This window comes from Mirounga leonina, unplaced genomic scaffold (genome assembly GCF_011800145.1).
Source record: "Mirounga leonina isolate KUSES-001 unplaced genomic scaffold, KU_Mleo_1.0 Mir_165, whole genome shotgun sequence".
Taxonomy (NCBI): Eukaryota; Metazoa; Chordata; class Mammalia; order Carnivora; family Phocidae; genus Mirounga; species Mirounga leonina.
The window spans coordinates 54,735,763-54,758,299 of record NW_023270415.1 but is presented as its reverse complement, the minus strand read 5'-3'; the positions used below and the strand labels follow the sequence as shown (position 1 = coordinate 54,758,299).

General features: G+C 34.9%; 1 long non-coding RNA gene across 1 annotated transcript; it reads right to left on the bottom strand.

The window, feature by feature from the left end:
* Positions 1-1,360: 1,360 nt before the first annotated feature.
* LOC118015134 lies at positions 1,361-19,407 on the bottom strand. Its single transcript, XR_004680539.1, has 3 exons — positions 18,812-19,407; positions 2,594-2,795; positions 1,361-2,432 (listed from the first exon to the last, which is right to left on the bottom strand). It is a non-coding gene; the product is annotated as an uncharacterized LOC118015134 (long non-coding RNA).
* Positions 19,408-22,537: the final 3,130 nt, after the last annotated feature.

Here is a 22,537-nt window from a genome sequence, read left to right as displayed (position 1 = left end):
ATGACCTTACACCATTTAATAATGCAGTTTTTAAAGACTGGAAATGCCCTTGTCTAAGCAATCACTTACTAATTATCAAGATGCAACTGAGACCTCAACTCTCTGGAAACGTTTTTCCTTCAAACCCCCTCCCAGGAGGAACCGATTACTTTCTTTTGTTTTTAGTAACAATTAGTACATGACTATATTTTGTACTTATTACTTATAAGGATTGGTTTATATAGATGTCTCATATTAGTATACCAAATGGCTCAGTTGAGAAACTATGATGTATTTCCTAAGCCCATTTTTTTGTCTATACCTATATTCTACTCAGCAGTCATATGATTACGCTCTTTTAGCAGAAAGATAAAGACTTGGCTGGGCCCAGAAAAGACATTGAGAACTCTGGCTTTAGTTGTAAAACTATAAATTCTTTGGAAGATAGAAAAATAGTTAGTTTTCATCTAACAACACAATGATATTCCCCCCCTTTTAGAAAATTATAATCTCATTCATGGAAAATAAAACATGCATTGGAAATACTATTTAAAAATTGTAAAATAACATTTAATCAAAATGGGCACAGTATTTTCTATAATAGACTAAACTAGATATTGTGTTGGAAAGTCCCTCTCTTCTAAGGACAGTGGGAAATAATCAGTCAGAACTTCTCAACCTTGTTTCTGGCATGTGAAGACATATCTAAAGAGAAAATGCATTCATGAGCAAAAGAGGAACCCAAACTATCTTCAAAGGGTTTCTAACTGACTCAGAGTTCATGTGGTTTACAAAAAAGCAGTTAATCCACCATATTTGCCTTTTAGCTTTAGCCTAGAATGATGGAGACAAATGTTATTCTCAGCAGAGTGGCTGACTGAGAATGGTTCCATCAGGATATGTAGTTGTTAGTTACTTAAGGATAGATTATAGTCTCTCGCAGTCCTACAAACTTTTAGACCCATATCCTTCTGGTCCAGTGACAATTTTTAAAGAGTTTATTGGACAGTGGATAAGGCACTGAAGGACTTAATCAAATCAGACTTCTTGAACTAAGTACATACACCTTGGAACTCTAACTGGGGTAAAAGATGATGACTTAAGTTTCTATTGTGTGAAAATATGTAAGTTTTGTTGAACATAAGAAAATTCCAATTGTTATTTTCTTATTCTATTGATTATAAAAATTGATAACACACATTTAATCAATACTTTTTATATATCAGGTATTATGTTAAGACTTTATGTGAATTATTTCACATGATTTTCCTTCATTTCCCATGAAATATATCATCAATTAGCATCAATTAGAGTTCTTGGATACAAGAACAAGCAGTATTACTTCAGTTACTTCTGCCTAATTAAGTAAAAAAAAATTTAATAAAAGAGATTTGGATCCTCTCTGATTTAACTGGAGCTGAAGGACCACCAATAATGGAAGCAGAAACAAACAAACAAAAATGACAGTATGAGGTTTGAGACGTCAGAAAGACAGAATCTGGACATTTGCAGAATGGTCCACTGAAGACGCCATTCTCCCCTACCATAGTTCAGTACATGACCTCCAATGATTCCCTTTATCCATTCACTCACTCCACTCACTCCAAGGCTAAAGTCTGAGAATAGAGATTCTGACTGGCCAAATGTAGGTCTTGCAGCCTCCCCCATGGCAGTAATAGAGTAGCAGAGGGAGGATCTGTCTCCTTCATCTTCCCATACATCATATAGGAAGTACCTTTCCACCAAAACTATACACTATAGGGGGGTGGGTAATATCCCCAAACAGAAAATTAAGGTGATATTACAAAGGAAATAGAAATGCAGAGAAATCAGAAATTACAAAGATTCACTATACTCTCCTCTTTGCTGCCCAGAATTCACATTTATATCTCATTCTTTCAAAAGTGCTCCAAGTTGACAAAGTAAAATTATCCCTCATAAAACTGAAAATAAACTCATCCTTTTCCCCCCAACATTAACTTTGGATTTCCAGCATCTTTGTACTGTGACTCAAAGATAACAAAGACTCCTTAAGCATAATCATTAAAAGAACCTGATTTTCAGTCTGTGTGTACTGCACAAATATAGGAATTTGAGCTTATCAATGCTTTTCTTTAGTCCATTCAGAATTATCAATGATACCACTCCAGCTGCAGTTCCTGAATTCTCCACAGCCTTCATAATATTGTCTATAGAAGCTATGTGTTATCAGAGAGACTTATCTTCCAAGTACGCTCTGTTGTAGGTGATAATGTATTTGTTTTTTTCCACCACAGAGAACAAAGTTGCCAGATTCTCCTCCCAAAATGCAAATAGTAGTTTTGCCACTTTATAACTCCATCTTGGTTAAATAAAGAATAAAAAATTACCCAGATTTGCCTGAGGGTCTTTGGCCCAACATCCAATTTTTCATTGGCTCCTCTGATTCCACAATAGGAAGAACAAAATTATGGCTGAGTTTTAAAAAGATGGAGAAGAGAATTAGAAGGTTTTTAGAAGTCTGCAGAGTTAATGGAAATTGAAATCGTTGGTTTGAGAATAGACAGTAACTACCATATTTCCATATTGCTAATAAGCAGGGAACTCTGTCCCTTCCTTGGTTGCAATGACTTACCATAGCTGCATAGGATGTCTCCAGAGGTATTCAGAGAGGTAACTGAGAATCTAGAGGACTTGATCCATTTGTTAACATGGAACCTTTGTCTCTTCAACATCTCATGACCACTGAAGTCTCTGCTTAATTCTTTAGCTTCTCAGCAACTGCTTTCTTCTTGCTTCTTTGAGTCTTGTCCTTGCACAAGCACTAAGAAGTTAGCCTTGAAGAAAAATTGTGAGAGAAGTGTCAGGTTTACTTTTCTCCAATTTCTCTCTCTCTGGGTTACTGACACTTTGAATTCTGGCTGCTTTGTACAGTTAAACTGTGGCAAGTTTCAGAATTTATGACTTTTAGCTTATTTTGTCTGCAGCAGAAATAAGCATATGTTTCAGGAGCAAAATGGAGGCAAATATGAGCCTTACCTCAAAGTTCTATCCCTTATCCTGGAATCTTAGCTCCTTAGTTCTACTGCGTTGGTTGTTCTCTGATGTTTCATCAGTTGATTTTATATTTTGTCCAGATTTCAAAAATATTGTTTTCAGGAGGATTAGTCTATTTGAAATTGCTCCATTATAGCCCAAAGGTGAAGACCTTCCAGTTGCTGAGTTTTATTTAGTTGTCTTTGAGAAAAAATAAATAATTCAGACTTTCTAATTGGGTTACATTATGGTTGGCAGAATCATCCACCAAGATAGCAGATATGGCAAGAAGAAAAGTTTTGGAAGGATGCATGTAGGGAGTGCTAACTAATAACAAGAGCTGATGTTTGGATTCCTTTCTCTGGTAGAAAAGTAAGTCACACATGTGGAGCACATACACACACTTTCAAGGAAACATAATGATATACTTTCTTTATGTGGACACCTGATGACACTATAGCAAATACCAGGATTTTCTACCACAAATCTCTGTATTTTGAGCATTGTCAAGAGTTCTAAGCAGTTTTCCTGAAATACTCAAACTTGCAAGCTCAAAGAATTTTCATATAATTCTGCCCAGTATAAAATTGTAACTTCATGGTCCTTCTAGGATAACTCTTTATGTGCCTTGGTTCAAAGTTTTGAGATAAGTTTATATTCTGGGAGAAAAAAGGTAAATGACATCTTTGATGGCTTATCTATGTTATTTGTTCTTGGCAGTTTAACTTTGGTCAATTTGATTTGGCAGAACAGAAATTCCAAAGCTCATAGAGCCTGGAAACAAAGATTTTTATACCTATTTACTGTTGCCTGATCCTTGATCTTATCTTTATTTTGCTCATTAGATAATAAATTTTAAAACATATTGGTATCTTCAAAATTCAGGCTGCTTTCTCAGGTTATCTATAGTCTTCCCAATCTAAGTACTATCTTTTGACCAAAACTTTAATTAAAAAAAAAAAAAGTGAGTCTGGAAAGATTTTTATATATTAAATTTGTCATATACTGAAAAGAGTTCACAGAGGTCTAGGGGGCAAAAATCTTTTCAAATGGATAACTGTTCCAAAGGTCATAAGGTATACACAGAGCCTTTAAACTAATTAGATTGAAAAGCTTGATTCAGCAAATGCAGTTTACTTACTACAAACCACATTTGACCTCCCCAAGCTTAGAAATGATTTCCATTACTTGTGACATTAGTATGATGCCTCTATAACTTTTCATCAATGTAAAAGGGCAAACCTTCAACCGTGGAAATGATCTATTGCACATCTCTTTACAATCATTAGCAAATGCATAAAATTCCTAAGCACTTAAAGTAGCATGTACTTACCTTTAAACTTGCTTTTTAAAAGGGAATTCTTAATCTCAGGAAACAAACTGAGGGTTGCTGGAGTGGTGGGGGGTGGGAGGGATGGGGTGGCTGGGTGATAGACATTGGGGAGGGTATGTGCTATGGTGAGCGCTGTGAATTGTGTAAGACTGTTGAATCACAGACCTGTACCTCTGAAACAAATAATACATTATATGTTAAAAAAAAAAAAAAAAAGAAGAAGAAGATAGCAGGAAGGGAAGAATGAAGGGGGAAAATCAGTGGAGGAGACAAACCATGAGAGACGATGGACTCTGAGAAACAAACTGAGGGTTCTAGAGGGGAGGGGGTGGGGGGATGGGTTAGCCTGGTGATGGGTATTAAACACATACTGGGGTAAAAGATGATGACTTAAGTTTCTATTGTGTGAAAATATGTAAGTTTTGTTGAACATAAGAAAATTGCACATACTGCATGGAGCACTGGGTGTTATACGCAAACAATGAATCATGGAACACTACATCAAAAACTAATGATGTAATGTATGGTGAAAAAAATAAATAAATAAAAAATAAATAAATAAAAGGGAATATTTCCCTTCCTTAATATGTGAGTGCACTTCTAGCCTTGGGGACAAACAACACCATTGTGAAAATTATAAGCAAAGGGAATCAGTTTGTTTTCCTAATTTACTTTATAATTTTAACCATCTGAGCCACCCAGGCGCCCTACTTTATAATTTTAAATAAAAGTCACACTGCATATATCCTTTACAGAACCTGGAAGTTCAGTTAATACAATAGTTAACCATAAAAACAAATTATTTTTGTCAATATTGAAGCCGCTGCCTTGGCCTTTCCAGCCAACTTAGTAGTCTTCTAAGTTTTAGCAAGCACCTCTAGCCCTCATAACTAAACCATTCTTTGTATATCTGTAGATCATGCACTGTTTCCTAGAAAGACTCAGAATCAAATCCTCTTGCATTACCTCCTCCTCCCCACCCCCCGGGGACCAATATACACCTTCCAAGCACTACAATAATGTGTAGCTGGCCACTGCAATGAAGAAGTGTTATAGACTAAGATGCTCCCCTTTTACTGATTACCTGCCCTAAAGTTGCTTTAAAAATCTTTGGGCCAAGGGCGCCTGGGTGGCTCAGTTGTTTAAGCAACTGCCTTCAGCTCAGGTCGTGATCCTGGAGTCCTGGGATCAAGCCCCAGATCAGGCTCCCTGCTCAGCAGGGAGTCTGCTTCTCCCTCTGACTCTCCCCCCTCTCATGCTCTCTCTGTATTATTATCTCTCTCAATAAATAAATTCAAAAAAAATATATTTGGGCCAAGCAGAAACCTTGGTTGGTTTTATTTTTTATTTTTTTAAAGATTCTATTTATTTATTTGACAGAGAGACACAGCAAGAGAGGGAACACAAGCAGAAGGAGTGGGAGAGGGAGAAGCAAGCTTCCCGCTGAGCAGGGAGCCCGATGCGGGGGCTCGATCCCAGGAACCTGGGATCATGATCTGAGCTCAAGGCAGCCGCTTAACGACTGAGCCACCCAGGCGCCTCGGAGTTGGTTTTTAGACAAGAGTCCACCTTCTCCCCAGGCGGCTGGCCTCCTGAACAAATTTCATATTCCTTTCCAATCAAAACTTGTCTCTTGATTATTGGCTTTTTCAGTGATGACAAACTGAACTTGGGTGTTTCAGTAACAATATTACATGTATCTAATTTATCTTAAATATGTAACTAGAAGCAGATGTAAAGACAAGAGAGGTAAAATTAAGAAGAGGTGGGTAAACAGAGAAGCAATTAGTCTTAATGTATATGTAGTTTAACTAAGCTATTTTATTTCTGTTCAAATTCCAACACATTACCACATAAATCATAGAAAGGTACAGTACATATTGAGAGAATACAAACCAAGTAAGGTGGCTGCCTGGCTCCCAATGGAGCCTGCTGAAGATTCTCTCTGCCCCTCCCCCCATGCTCTCTCTTTCACAAATAAATAAATAAATACATACATAAATAAAAAACCAGAGAGGGAGGCAAGCCATAAGAGACTCTTTAAACTATAGAGAACAAACTGAGGGTTGCTGGAGGGGAGGTGGGTGGGGAATGGGCTAGATGGGTGATGGGCATTAAAAAAGACACTTGTTGGGAGGAGCACTGGGTGTTATACGTAAGCGATGAATTACTAAATTCTACTCCTGAAGCAATACTACACTATATATTAACTAACTTTAATTTAAAAAAAAAAAATCTCTACTAAAAAATAAATAAATAAATAAATAAAATTCAATGGAGAACCAATTTGACCTGATGTCACTGGAGTTGAGTCACTTGCACTCAAGAGAGAAGAGGTCTCTGAATCCTACTAGCATAGTCCCAGAGGAGTCTTATGTCTCTGTTTTTAACTGACCTTCAATTCCATTAGCTACTCCAGTATATATGCTATAAACTATTTACTTTTTCCAAAGCCTTATATGCAACTAATAGGAATTCAACTATGAAGCTGGTAACAGGATGTTACCTCTTTTACCCACTTTCATACATGTATCACTCACTTATAGAGAGGTAGGATAGGGTATGATGAAGATAGTGATGATTTCTGTGATCTAGTCTCAACTCCAAAATTTGTTTAACTATGCAACCCTGGACAATATATAATTTTTCTGTGCCTCAGTTTTCTCACCTGTAAAATAGGACAATAATTCCATATACCTGATATAAGTGTTGGAATTAAGTGAGCTACCATAACTAAAGTGTTAGATTTAAAACTGCCACATAGAAAAAAATGTAGGAGTGTTATCTATTACTATTTCATAGCCATTGAGTCATAGGCACTGCAGGCTTGAGAGAAAAAGAGGATTCAGAGCTGGGGGCAGATCCAAAAGCAAAAAACAAAACAAACAAAACAAAAACAAAAAACAAAACAAAACAAAATAAAACAAAAACAAAAACAGCATAGGAACACTAAATGTTAGGGTTCTGGGGCAGATAATGCAAAGTAATTTCCACAGACAATGGTTTTTTATGGCAGAACCTCTTTTGAAAAGTCATGTACTTGTTTCCTAAAGTGGTCCTGCTTTTAAAGAATGTAGAATCTAAAAATCATGTGCTTTTCTCATGATGTGACACTGGAAAAGATAAACATATTATTTTATCCTGAATGGGAATTAAGCCTGTGAATCACTGAAATCAAGTGATACCATGCATGTCCTGGCTATTTAAGTTCCTTCATTTTCTTAAGGAAAATGAAGTAGAGATAGATATGTTTGAAAGAATTTCTACATTAAGATTGTGGCATGATGAAATTATGCCAAATAACAGGAAAAAAAATCCTTAACTGAAATATTAATAGAAGGAAAAATAGCCAATGACCCAGGAAACATAAGGCTGTAGACTGGTACCTAGCAACATGAATCCTTTATGAAAAGAAGAATTATTTTAAAACTTAAAAAAAGTCATTTAATAAAATACTCATAAAATGAAAGAATTATTATTTTATTTTATGCTCTGTGGTTAAAACTTAAGATAAAATACCTGTTAGGCATTATTAGCAAAACATAGATCATCATTTGATGCATCAAAAGAGTTATGTTGGCTATGTTAGACAAGCTTTCTAAAGTTAGTGCAAATTAATCTTTATAATATAAGATTAAAATAATGAAAATATATATAAAAGTAAGACTCCTATCCTCATCCAATTTAAATACTTTGGAGAGACAGATGTGTACAAATGAACAATTACATCAAAGTAATAAGAGTTATAATGTAGCTAAATAGAAGGTAAAGTGGAAACATTAGAGAAGAGTCCCTGAGTCCTCCTATGGGAGTTTCAAGAGGAAGAATTTCCTCTGCACTTCAAGGTCCTTCTAGCCTGATTAAGAATCAAATTGGCATGAGGCAGATTAGCTAGAGGAAGTCAAATTTAATTTCATACATATGGGGAATCCACACAGACATGAAATTCTAAAGACAGTCAGGCAAAATGAGGTATATATGTCATCCCGAACTACGAAGGAGGTAGGGGTCTGGCTCTCCAAAGGGAAGGAATGTAATTTACAAACAGATGTAAAAGAGTGAACATTTGGTAAACAAATGTTTCCTGGGCCATCCAGAAACTATGGGACATAGAGGGCTTTGATCAAACAGGCCTTGCTAGGTTCCTCCCTGTCTACAATATCTAGTTCATATAATAATGTAGTTCTCTATGGTGATAGCTCTCTTCCTGGACCTTTCTTTCTCCATCTAAATTCTTTTTAGGCAGTTGAGGGACAGGTAAGGGACTTTTCTGGAATCTGCTGGGTTTTGATTGCTTTTAACTCAAAAATGATCCTTTTGCCAAAATGGTCCATCTTGGGGCAGCCTGCCTTTGGCCCCTACAGGAGTCAGGGAAGTCCACAGACAGTGACACTGGAACCCCTGTTAAGTCAAAAGCACTACGTGAAAACATGACAGAATATTTCAACTTTAAGCATCTAAAAATAGTATGATATCTCTGAAACTTACAGCATCAAACAGAATGCCTGAGAGGAAAAAAAACTGGAAGAGTAAGCAGAGACCAAATCATGAAGGAACTATGCTGTTGCTATGCCCAAGTGTCAGCATTATATCTTACAATGAAGATATATAAAATTGAAGAATTTTGCAGTTCCATAATGCTTGGAAATGCACCTTTACCTGTAGGAATCAGGTTATAAATCATTACCATTACATGGTGTGATATTGTGTTTTATAAGAAATACATTTGTTCATTCAGATTATCATAAGGTACGAGCAGCAGGAGATAGAATAAACTAGTAGAATATATAACTGTTTGTAATGGTTTTGTAGGACAAATGAGTTTCTTTCAATGTATCCTACAAGGCTTCTCCAAATGTTAGACATATTTTGCTTGTACTATTGCTCTATCTGTCCTATAGGTGCTACACCAAGTGTAAGTGCTGTGACAGGTATTACCATTTTTTGTTCAAAGACCAGCGGTGGACTGTGATATTGTGATTTATAAGCAATATATGTTTGGTCATTCAGATGACCAAAATACATTTCACATATGTATTTGGTGTTCATCCACATTTCCTGGTTCACAGCTCCCGAAACCCTTGGAATTCCCCAAGTGATAAGAGCAATTAAAGCATCTTTTGTCATATTTGGTCTCTTGTTCTTGGTTCCTGAAAACACTTCAGAGCCATAAAGGTGAAATGGGTGTATTGTTATTCATAACAAGCCCCTTTCCAATACAACTAGGTCTATGTTAACGAAGGTGACTTTTAGGAAGCTCCAAGGATGGGGGTTGCTTGCCAGGGGAATCAACCATGGATGGAGGGTTGCAACTTCCAGCCCCATCCCCTGATTTCTAGGGAGGGGAGAATGGCTTGAGATTGAATCAATCACCAGTGGACAATGAGTTCATCAGTCATGCTTATGTAATGAAGCCTCCACAAAAACCCACAAGTAGGAGGTTTGGGGAGCTTTCAGGTTGGGGAACCCAAATGCTTCCACGTGCCACTGTGCTAGCTCCCAAACTTCATGAGGAAAGAAGCTTCTTTGTTTGGGACCTTGTCCTATGTATCTCTTCATCTGGCTGTTGATTTATATCCTTTAATATTCTTTGTAATGAATCTGTAATCTAGTGAGTAACTTGGTTTCCTGAATTCTGTGAACTATTTTAGCAAATTAATCAAACTCAAGGGCAAGATCATGGGAGCCCCTGATTTATAGCCAGTCTGTCAGAAGTACAGGTAACAACCTGGGCTTGAGATAAGTAAAGCGTGGTCTTGTGGGACTGAGAATTTTTTCAGTTTTTTTTTTAAAAAAACTTCTTAAGGTTTTTTAAAACTTTACCTGAGAATTGAGTAGAAAACAGCACGGTATCAAAGAATTGCTTGTTGTTACATGAACACACTGGAATTGGGTCCAGGAACCCCAAAGACATGGGTTTTCAGTGAATTAGTAAATAGTAATTAAATTTTACTAGAAATATTAAATTAACAAAAAAAATTTTATATGAAGTTATCTACAGTGAGTTATGAATCTTACCATTAACTGAACTAAAAGCTTCCCAATTCAACATTTAAAAAGTGGTATCAGAGTAGTTACAAAACACTTAAAGGCACCAGGTATTACAAAAGTGTAGATGAAAAAAGAAAATATTCTTAAAGGCAAATTACTTTATCTATACCTAGTATAATCAGAAAGAATCCTGGATTAGGAATAAAGAAACCTTAGTTCTAGAGCTCTTGTTATTTTTATTCTCTAACTACCTATTAACAGAATATGACTTAAAATCTAGTAATAGAAGTGCTGATCAATGCGTTCTCTATTCTTCTGATGAAACATGTGAGCGTCTGAGAGAAGAGTTCTGAGCAGGAGCAATAAAATTTAGGATGTCATATTCTTATTTATGTTATTAACATTAACATTTTATTAAGACCATAAAATATCTGGACTTAAAGGTTATAATTTGTATTTTGCCATCCAGACCATCTGTTTCTATGTATTTGTCAGTTAATTTGAATGACAGTAATAAATAAGTAAATTTCACTTTCTGTATCTCCTGGCTAATGACAACTTAAAACTATTTTCATGGTAAATTATACACAAATATATATATATAATAAAAAATATATATAATATATATTTAATATTAAATAAAATATAATTAATATAAAATATATTATATATACAATATATAAAATTTATTCCTGGTTTCACTTTATTTTTTTTAAAGATTTTATTTATTTATTTGACAGAGAGAGATAGCGAGAGCAGGAACACAAGCAGGGGGAGTGGGAGAGGGAGAAACAGGCCCCCCGCAGAGCAGGAAGCCCGATGTGGGGCTCGATCCCAGGACCCTGGGATCATGACTTGAGCCGAAGGCAGACACTTAACAGCTGAGCCACCCAGGCGCCCCTGGTTTCACTTTAGAAGGGGAATAATTGGTGAATGAGAAATGAGATACAGAAGTTAGCTCATTAACAAGAGCACAGTCTCTTTAGCTAAATAGCTACAAATTATGCTATAGCTTTGACTACTCTAGCAGAGACCTAAAATAATAGTTGATTCAACAAGACAGAATTTTAGCTCTTTGGGTGCAAATATTCCATCACGAATGTGGTGATTTCATGATGCCAAGAATCCAGTATCTTTCATTTCTTTGTTCCATCATGGAATGTTGTCCTCATTTTTATGATTTGAGATGACTCAACTACATGTAAATATTCTGGCCAATGGGAAAGGGGAAAGCAGAAGGAGTATGTATGCTTCTTTTTGTATCTTCTTGGCCAGCATATAATCACATGGCCATTCTTAGTTTCGTAGACACCTGTGAATTTAATTTTTATTATGGGTAGCCATGAATTCAGTCAAAAACTGGAGACCCATTTCCTAAGGGGAGAACGGATAACAGGAATAACCCTGTACCTGCCACATTCTATGTTCATTGCATCACTGTTTATAGTAGCCAAGATATGGAAGCAACCTAAGTGTCCATCAATAGATAAATGGATAAAGAAGATATGGTATACTCAGGCATGCACATGCACACACACACACACACACAGTGGGCTATTACTCAGCCATAAAAAAGAATGAGATCTTGCCATTTGCAACAACATGGATGGACCTAGAGGGTATTATGCTAAGTGAAATTAGCCAAACAAAGGCGAAAATCATGTGATTTCACTTATAAGTAGAATCTAAAAACACCAAACAAATGAACAATGAAACACAAAAGACCCATAAATACAGAGAACAAACTGGTGGTTGCTAGAATGGAGGGGGTGGAGATGGGAGAAGTGGGTGAAGGGTATTAGGACATACAGCTTTCTAGTTACAAAATGAATAAGCCCGGGTAACGAAAGGTATAGCATAGGATATATAGTCAATGAGATTATAACAGTGTCATATGGTGACAAATGGTAGCCGTACTTCCACTGAGTATAGCATACTGTGTAGAGTTGTCAACTTGCATCTGAAACTAATTTAATATTGTGTATCAACTATATTTCAATTAAAAAAAAAAGAATCCCATAAAGAAAAAAAGTGATAAACTTGCCAGTAAGCATTAATGTGACATGGAAAATCTTTCAAGTATTTTTAAATCCTTTAACAAATTTCTTTCAAACATTTAACACGGAAGGGCAAGATGATTTTTATTAATTATACTTGAATCTGTATGGACATTATTTGTAGATGAGTTTTAAAATAATCATTTTTATTTATTTTATCTATGAAAATTCAATTCGTTGTCTTCAATATCCCTCTGATTCCCAGGAAAATATCTCACTGGGACAGAAAATAAAAGTTTAGCAAAAGGAATAGTTAAAAATCAGAATTTTGAAAAGTACACCACATCCTGTGTTAGGCAAAAATACTTTTTGAATCTATATTTTAAAATTAAATTTAAATTAGGACCTATGATTATCATATGAAGTATAGCCTGTACATTTTTCTACCGAGAATTCTCTCCTGAGAATTTTAATTGCAATTTATCCTTGTATCTTTCAAAGGTAAGGCAGATACCATCATAGAATTGCATAGCATTCCTTGTCTAAATAAAATAAGAAAAGTGACAAATCATGCCATGCACAAAATGGGTCATTAGACTTCATTTGTATGACTACATGATGAATAACATGGCTTCAATTTTTTAAAATAAATTTTACAATATCAAGCAAGACACTTAAAAAGAGTGTGTTATGCATTATAACATTACATGTTTAAGAGCATTGAATAAATTTTAAAGAGTACGCATTTTCTAAAATGTGAAGTGGGAAACTACTTTGAAATTCAAGCCAAATCTAAGTTGTTTGACAATTATCTGGACTTTAAATGAAATACATATATATGTATATATATACACACACACTCCTACTTCATATATTGAAGAAATTGAATTCATCTCACATTGACACATAAGTCTGCAAAATTTGTCAACCTGAATGAGAAAACGTAATTTGTACAAAAGATGCAACATGCAGTGGTTGAGGGTACAGATGCTAGAGCATATTTACTACTTCAAATCCTGGCTGTTTTATTGGGTGTATGGCCTAGATTGACTGGTTAAAACTTTCTGGGCTTCTATTTCTCTATTTTTAAAACTAGGCCATTACAGTCTTAGAGTTATTGTGGAGGTAAAACTTTTTGATATAATAAAGCATTTAGTGCCTGTAAGTGTTATCTACTATTATCATTTTAACAATTACAACCAGAGTTCTCAGCCTTCTGGAGCATAAATGTATCCAGAACCAGGCAAATCTGTGCCAACTTTGAATAAAAATCCTTCTCCTACTTGGTCTTTTCCAAGAAAGTTCCAAAGAAATATCCACATTTAGGGTAAAATAAATGACATAATAAAGGTCTGATCCAAATTGGCCATTTAAAGAAATCCTATGGTTAATTCATTTACAAAACATCCAATCAATAAATATTCTGAATGTATTAAAATTTTCATGTAGTCTGCTCTAAACGAATGTATTAAAATCTGAATTTACAAAAATATAAGTTTGTGAGAGAATTAGTTTTGTTAAGAAAATGTTTTTTGTTTTTTGATTTTTTTTAAGTAGGATCCACATCCAGCATGTAGCCCAATCGGGGGCTTGAACTCACAAACCCTGAGATCAAGATCTGAGCTGAGATCAAGAGTCAGATGCTTAGCTGACTAAGCCACCCACTAGACCTGAAAATGTTTTTGAGTAATAGAATTTACAATTACTACATGAGGGAATGCATTTTGGTCAGTTATCTATACATAAGGTATAGTACTTGTCTTACAATGAAGAAGTAGATAAAAGTAGGTCTAAATACTTCAATTTCTTGATTCCAATTTAGCAAGAAGAATTCAGAATATTTATGTTAAGCATTATAAAAATTCCCTGATAGATCATTTTTTTCAGTCCATAATGGAAAAAGGTCCTTTAATTCCTCAACCTAGGAAAGATGACTGAGCACTAGTTATCTTCATCTGTCTTTTAGTTATCGCCATTGGGAAGTTGTTCCTAGTGTAGATAATGAACAGAAAACTTTCTTAGAGATATGGTTTGCTTCTAATTTTTCATCTCAACTCAATTGTCAAAAAGTCACTAATTTCAGTTTATCAAAATATGTTATAAAACCTGGTAGGAATTATATTTTACATAATAAACATTAGAAATCAGGAAATTAGACTTACTAGTTTTAATATTTTATTTATGTTACCTTGGTTTTATGTTAGATTGATCAATTATTTTTAAATGTTTTATTCTTAGAACATTTTCCATTATGAAACCAACATAATCATATAAACAATTATAAAATAGATAAAAGAAAATAAAAATTCCAATGCTCTAATATAATCATTTTTAGCATTTTCTTTTATTTCCCTATATTATTTTTCTTTGTATATTTTACTTAGCCATAATCATAATGCATGTAAAATTTTACATCCTGCTTTTCTTAAGTTAGTAGCACGAATTTCTTATTAGTACATAGTACTAGTACATAGTCTATGATTTTTAATAGCTGTATAATATTTCTTTTTTATTTCTTAAAGATTTATCTCAATTAACTATTTCACAACTTTCTTCTCCTGTATTCCCTAACTTAGTGAATGGCAGCCTTAATGTCTAACCAGACACCTGGGAATCATGCCTGCCTGCCTACCTACCTCCACCCTTCAAATCAAATCCATTAGAAAAGTCTAAATATTCTATTTTCTCAGTATAAGGGGAATATAGCCATTTCTCTCCATCCATGCAGCTGCTATCTCAATTCCAGCCACTATTTTCTCTAGTATGAATTATTATAACAACCTCTTAACTATCTTTCTGCCTTCTGTCTTGCCTGTCTCAAATCCATTATCTATTGTGCAGCCAGGGTGATTCTTCTAAATGACAAATCTGAGCAGGATATTTCAGGCTTAAAATGCTAACCAATTCCCCAGTACTCTCAGGGTAAAGTTCAAACTCTTTAATGTGTCACAAAAGGCCTTCCCTGATCTGTACCCTGATAATCACTCTAGCCTTATTCCATCATTCTATTCCTTTTACTTCAGGCTGTGGTCATAATAAAATATTTTGCAATTGTCAAAATGAGCCCTTGTTACTCTGGACATTTGCACATGTTATTTCTTCTACTTGATTTACTTTCTTGCTCTCCTGTCTACCTTTTACTTCTAACAACTGATAATTCTTTAAGATTAATTTGAGATTAATTACCATGTCAAGCAAATCTTTGCTCACACAAGGAGGATTAAGAAGTTCCTTCTATGGGCTTCCATTAAAGCCTGTGCTTACCTCTTTGCCAGCACATATGATACTCTATTGTCCTTATCTCATTACAAGTCTGTCCCCCATAATCGACAGTGAACTAATCAGGATCTAAGATTACGTTTTGTCTCTCTTTATTTATATTCCTGAATTATTGAGATATAATTGACATATAGCATTGTATAATTGTAAGGTGTACAACATGTTGCTTTCATACACTTAGATATTGCAAAATAATTACAATAGCATTACTTAACACCTCCATCAACTACATATTTACCTTTTGTATGTGTGGTGATAAACATTTAACATCTATTCTCAGAAACTTTCAACTGTATAATTCACTGTTGTTAACTATAATCACCATGGTGTACCTAAGAGTCCTCAAAACTTTTTCACCTTATAACTGAAAGTTTGTACGCTTTGACGAATATCTCCCCATTTCTCCCAGGCCCCAGCCCCTGAATCCACCATTCCAATCTGTTTCTACTAGTCTCTAAGGAAGAATCTGTTTCATGCCTTTCTCTTGGCTTCTGGTGTTGATAGCAATCTTTGGTATTCCTTGGCTTGTAGATTCATCACTTCAATCTACATCTCCATTATCATATGGCATTCTCCTTGTGTATCTCTGTGTCTCTCTTTCTCTCCATATAAAGACATCAGTCATAGATTAAGGGCCCACACTTCTCCAGTATCACTTCATCTTAACTTAAACTCATCTTAATTACATATACAAGGACCTTATCTCCAAAAATGGTCATATCCTGAGGTTTCAGGAAGCGCATGAGTTTTGGGGAAACATTATTCAATCCAATACAGTTTGTTTGTTATCATTGTTATTACTAATTGGAGATTGTTATGAACAAAGAAAAGAAAAAATAGTAATGAATGGAACATTTTAAATGCAGTTGGAAGGAAGAATACTTAACACATTCATGCAGTTATAATACCAAACCAATAATTTGTCCTTCAAAAAAATTAAGGAACACCTCAACCACACTTCATTCTTGAACAAAATTGTCTAACACTCCAAATTGGCTCCAAGTTAATGAGATTTAACTGAATTTCTTTTCAAAGCTCATTTCATCTTAACATCCTTTAATAATTACCCTTATTCATTTTTAACAGCTCTACTGAGTTATATTGATATACAAATAATCACACATTTAATGTGTACAGTTTGATAAGTTTAGACATACACAAACACCCATTATGCCATCACCACAAACAAGGAAATATATATATATATATTTCCAACACTTACCAGTGTTTTGTGTCCCTTTGTTGTTTGGGGCTTTTTTGTGTTAAGAACATTTTACAAGAGATCTACCCTCTTAATAAGTTCTGAAGTGCACAGTACCATATTGTTACCTAACTCCTACAACTTAACAGCCACAAAACAAGTGACTGAAAATGGGCAAATAATTTGAAGAGACATTTCTCCAAAGATGACATACTAAAGGCCAATAGGTTATAAAAAGATGTTCAAAATCACTCATCATCAGGGAAATGCAAATAACAACAATGATATACTACTTCACACTAGTTAGGATAGCTATTACCAGAAAGAAAAAAAAATGTGTTGGTAAGAATATGGAGAAATTGGAAATTTATACACTGTTGGTAAGAATATAAAGTGGTGTAACCATTATTGAAAAAGTATGGAGTTTCCTCAAAAAATCAAAAATAAAACTACCATATGATCCAGCAATCCTACTTCTGAATATATATCCAAAATAATTGAAATCAGGATCTTGAAGAAATTATCTGTACTCCCATGTTCATTGTAGCATTATTCACAATAGCCAAGATACGGAAACAATCCAAGTATTTACTGACAGATGAATGGATAAAGGAAATGTGGTATATACATATAATGGAATATTATTCAGCCACAAGAAAAGGAAATCCTGCCATTTGTGACAATATGGATGAACATGGAAGACATTATGCTAAGTAAAATAAGCCAGTCACAAGACAAATAGTGCATGAATCCAAACTCATAGAAGCAGAGAATACAATAGTGTTGCCAGGGCCTAGAAAATGGGGAGGTTGACTGGATATAAAGTTTCAGTTATGCTAGAATAAATAACAGTAAAGCTCATTCTTTATGTCCATGTAAATGAAAGAATACAGGTTGAGAATTGTATGATATTTAACTAGTGCAAAGTAGAGACAAGTTTAGGGTTTCCAACAAATATTTCATCTCTGATTCATTGGAAAAATAAAGTTTCCAGAGCCTTTCTTTCTTCCATTAACCTTGCAGAATAAAATGTGCCTTTGAGACCGTTTCCCACCTCTCACTCATGCAAAAATATGAATAAATAAAATGTTTACTCTTAAAGAAAAATCCAGAGAGATGGAAGGAAGAAACCAAAGGAAGAATGAAATAAATACTAACTTCTGAATTTGCTTAATCAGAGCATATAATTGTTAACTCCCAAATACAGGTAAGTGTGCTTTGATATACAATACAGTGGTAACTCAAAAAAAGAGGCACCAAACAAAACATTTACTTCTTTCCCATTATTATTATTTGCCTAGCACTGTTTTTTAATTTGATTAAGATTTATGTAAAAAAACGGTAATGTTTCCTAACCCCAGATTTTCCCATTAAAAATGAATGTGCATGTGTCTGTGATATTTCTAAAATATGAAGCTATGTATGCAGGATGAAAGAAAACCAAAATGGCGGTATCTATCATAAGAATACATAAATTTAGTTATTTATTTATTTTTATTTAAATTAATATTTTAAAGAAACAGGATTTTAAGGGAATCATGAAGAGTTTTAGGGAATTGTAGAATACTCTCAAAACTTAGTGGTATAAAATAATCATCAGACCAGCATTATAGCAATCATGCAGGTTTAAAAATCATGAATCATGAGGAACTTACCAAATACAATCATAAAAAATGTTATTTATAATACATGGATATACTCATTTAATAGGTTTGGGAAAATGACTAGCTGTTAGACACAGGGGAAAATATCTAAGGGTTCCTGAATAGTTGAGAGTTGATTATATTTATATCATCCCCACCAAATAATCCTTTATGTTCTCCTGCATATAGTTCTAGGGTTGGCAGGAATCTAAGTCATTTGAATAATAAAAGTTTACTATATAACATAAAACAATTCTATGTGAACATAAATATAAACAAGTGTATATAAATGTGGAAGAAAAAAATCTCCACTAACAATAAAATGGTAATATTAATCAGTCAAAGAGATACTCAATATCTATGTCATACTCACCTTTTTTGAAAGTCAGTGTTGTTGACTTAGTCCTTTCTGGTTCTCCAAGCAACTGTAATCAGAGGACCTGAGTAATCAAAAATCATCATCTCAGCAACATAATGCCTCAGTGTTAACCTCTGAGTTCCTCTCCTACTTAATCCTCTCTTCTATTAGGCTGACATGAAAATCTGTGTGTGCCCTATGTTGACCACGGTCATATAAAGTGCTGCCAGAACAGTTTTCCCTGTCTGTTCTGAACCCCATGACTGTGTCACCCTCTGTAGATGGGTTTATACTTGATAAGTAGTGCCTGTATTCTATTTGCATACACTGACTGGTTCCTATTCACATCCTAAGGCCAGGAGGGTGTCTTTATTTGGCAAATACAACTTCTGGGGCCTGAGCAATAGCCCTAATCCAAGCTGCGATACCAGGGCCCAAATGACCATCAAATGCCCTATTCTAGTCCCTGCCAGCCTGTCTCCTGTAATTCTTTCCTGCTTCTCTGCTTGACATAAATGGTGAGGAGAAAGAAAGAACCTGAACAGAAAATTGGGGTGATGGACCAAATAAACATAATGGAGGCCTAGAAACTTTCAGTATAGAATGAAGAGTCTAAGCCAGCCAATCCAAGTTTATTCATACCTTGGCTAGCTTCACTCGGCTAGCTTCTCGGCTAGCTTCACTACCCAAGAGATCAGTTGGAAGTGAAATATGCAGTAATATAGAGTATCATTTAGTGCAATTCCTGTAGCAAGGAGATCCAAATCAGGTTTATAGAATGTGTGACCAGAGGTAGGGAGTGGGATTGGTAAGTGGCCAGGTGCCTTAGGAAATTAGAAGAAACAGGGTAAGGATCTAGACCCTAGCAGAGACTTCTTCAGAAAGAATCAAGAGCAAGAAACTTGGACATACAGTTATTCAACCTGACTTGCATTAACAAAGGGCACTTGGGTTTAAATCTTCCATGCACATTAGGAATAGAAGCAACAAGGTATAGATCTCAACAATGAGAACGGTATTTTTTTTTATTATGTTATGTTAATCACCATACATTACATCATTAGTTTTTTTTTTTTCCTTAAAGATTTTATTTATTTATTTGGGACAGAGAGAATGAGAGAGACAGGGAGCACATGAGAGGGGGAGGCTCAGAGGGAGAAGCAGGCTCCCTGCCGAGCAGGGAGCCCGATGCGGGACTCGATCCCGGGACTCCAGGATCATGACCTGAGCCGAAGGCAGTCGCTTAACCAACTGAGCCACCCAGGCGCCCCACATCATTAGTTTTTGATGTAGTGTTCCATAATTCATTCTTTGCGTATAACACCCAGTGCTCCATTCAATACGTGCCCTCTTTAATACCCATCACCAGGCTAACTCATCCCACCCTCCTCCCCTCTAGAACCCGCAGTTTGTTTCTCAGAGTCCATAGTCTCTACTTTTAATATACTTCAGATAAGGTTCTCTCAAACTGATAGTGAATTTTTGGTTTAGTATTTCTACAGTCTGATATTTCCAAGACTTCCAAGCATATAGGTACAAATGAATATTAAAGATTGTAAGTACTATGTAAGTGTGGAGTAGGTGAAGAGTACTGGTTAATGGAACTCTTGCCTGAAAAGGTGGGACTCAAGCTGATACTTGAAGGATAAACAGGAAAGTGAAGTTGAGTGGCCAGGGTACTCCACGCAGGAGGCAGATGATAACCAAAGCCCAAAGATAGGAGAAATTGTCCTCCCATTTCTGGGAGACAGGAAGAAGACCATTGGTTCTTAGATCTATCTGAAGCTTATTTAAACACTTAGATGACAGAATCCTGATGAATAAGCATTAATTAGTACATGATCTGGGGAATTCTGATGAAAAGGTGGGCTTATAGAAGATCAACTAATTTTATTACATTTAACTATAGCTTATCTACTATACACCATTAAAATGCAGTGAAAAACTGAGAATTTTTAAAATATGCAGATAAGAGACCAAAATGCATTTGTTTTGCTTGAATTATAAAGCTCAAAATTCAATTCTTCACTTGACTTTTATGATGATAGTGTTGAAAAGTGGCAGAAGGCAATAACATTCCACTAAATTGGAAACATTGAAAAAAAGAAAAAATCCTAATGGTATGCTCATTCCTAGGGCATATAAAATAGCAATAATGTCATATTTGGTCACATTCTCTAATAGTCTAAACTAAAAATAAAGTCATCATTTTTTTATTCTCTCAAAAATAGAAATCTTTCATAAGAGACTGTAATTTCAAAGTTAAACTATTCTGACTTCATAATACAGTCAAACACCTTGAGGACATAAATGACACATAACTCTCATAACCTATAAAACATATAAAGTGTATTGCTCTCATAAAAATAAAGGTTACAGTTAATAGGTTGCCTGTAGTAACGTGCTCAAAGGTTACTATAGCAACTCTTCTATGCAAATCAGCATGGGTGGTCCCTTACAACTCTCAGATGGTTGAAATAAAAGAAGAATTAAACAAATGGAAGATCACTGGACTTCTCAGTAGTCAGTATTGCTCCTTTGCCAGATTGTCACTAAATATCTGTAATGCACCAATTTACTCACCCACAGGGGTGTGTTATGGCTACTGGCATTGTTTTTCCTTCAGTGATGTGAATTATATAGCAGCTCTACCAAATTAATCTCAGAAAATTTGTTAATTGTTTTTGCCACTCATCCATCTCCCAAAGAGAAAAGAGATATGACCAAACAATATGACATTAAAATTTTAAAGACAAATGACAAATCCCAGAGTAGTATAATGAACATGGATTCTATAACCAGATGTATCTGGGTCTAAATCATGCCACAAATTGCTTCATAAGTGATCCTGCACACATCATTCAAATTATCTAGACCTCAGTTTTCTACACTTTAGAATGTCAATAATAGTGTCTACTTAGCAATTGTGAGGATTCCATATAATTTTTATATAAAATACCTAGCCTAGCATATTGGTTGGAATACAGTAGGATCACTACAAAGTCTAGTGAATATGATTATTATCATAATAGATTTTCAAGGGGAACATGTATCTAGAAGCATCACTGCTTTAAATAAAGAGCCATCAAGTTATACACTGTTTTATCCTGGGGACATAATTTGGTGAAGAGTAAAACATTACCTCAGCCCAGTTGAAATCATCACATATTAATAATTCCACAGTGAAGTCCTTGCTAACACTGAATCCATCTAAAATTTGTGTGTCTATCTGCAAATACATAAATATATTATATGTGTATGTTTATATCTGTGCAAATGTATAAATATACATAAAATATGTATATATTTACATTTGTATATTTATATGTACATGCCATTTGTGTATGTTTGTGTGTATATATGTATGTAAATGTATATATGTATATGTATATATATATGTGTGTGTGTATGCATGTGTGTGTGTGTACACAGGACAATGTTAAAATCCTTTCTAAGAGCTCTCCAAGGTGCTGACCCCAAACTAACCCCATCCTTTACTTGCTACTCTTCTCTGTTACAAGATGCCTACTCAAGTGGTAAGGGCATCCAACACCAGCACTGTTCCATAGAGAAACTTTCAATGTAAGCACATATTTTCCCACAGACATAATACCAAGATGTCAGAGAAACCTACTGGATACTTTTGGAAGCATTGCACGAAGTGTTTTGTAATAAATGAACACAAAAATTTTCCTATCACAATAGCCACAGATGAGCTAGTAATCATATAGAGAACATTGC